Here is a 452-nt window from a genome sequence, read left to right as displayed (position 1 = left end):
AATGATGCCGTATGTCGACGTGCTTGGTCCTGGCATTGTATCCTGCATTGCATGCGAGACCAATGGCACCTTGATTATCTTCGTAGGTCACCGTCGCTCCCACTTGCTCATGTCCAAGATCCTTTAGCATTGTACGTACCCACAACACTTCTTAAGTACATAGGCTAAGAGCCATGAATTCTGCCTCCGCCGAGCTCAGTGCTACTGTGCGCTGATACTTGGACTTGAATACAACTGGTGCGCCACCAATCATGATCATCGTCCCTGAAACTGAACGTCTGTCGTCGATGTTGCTCCCCCAGTCCGCATCCGTGTACGCTGTAGGTTGTACTTCATAGGCATTTCCGTCGTATTTCATCCTATAATTCTTCGTCGTCTTGAGTTAGCGAAGAACACGAGTTGCAGCCTTCCAGTGTTGCTGACCTGAATTCTCCAAAAAATTGATAACTGCA

The sequence above is a fragment of the Plasmopara halstedii genome (genome assembly GCF_900000015.1).
Source record: "Plasmopara halstedii genome assembly, contig: Scaffold_3120, whole genome shotgun sequence".
In the NCBI taxonomy this organism is placed as follows: Eukaryota; Oomycota; class Peronosporomycetes; order Peronosporales; family Peronosporaceae; genus Plasmopara; species Plasmopara halstedii.
This window is presented reverse-complemented; position numbering follows the sequence as displayed.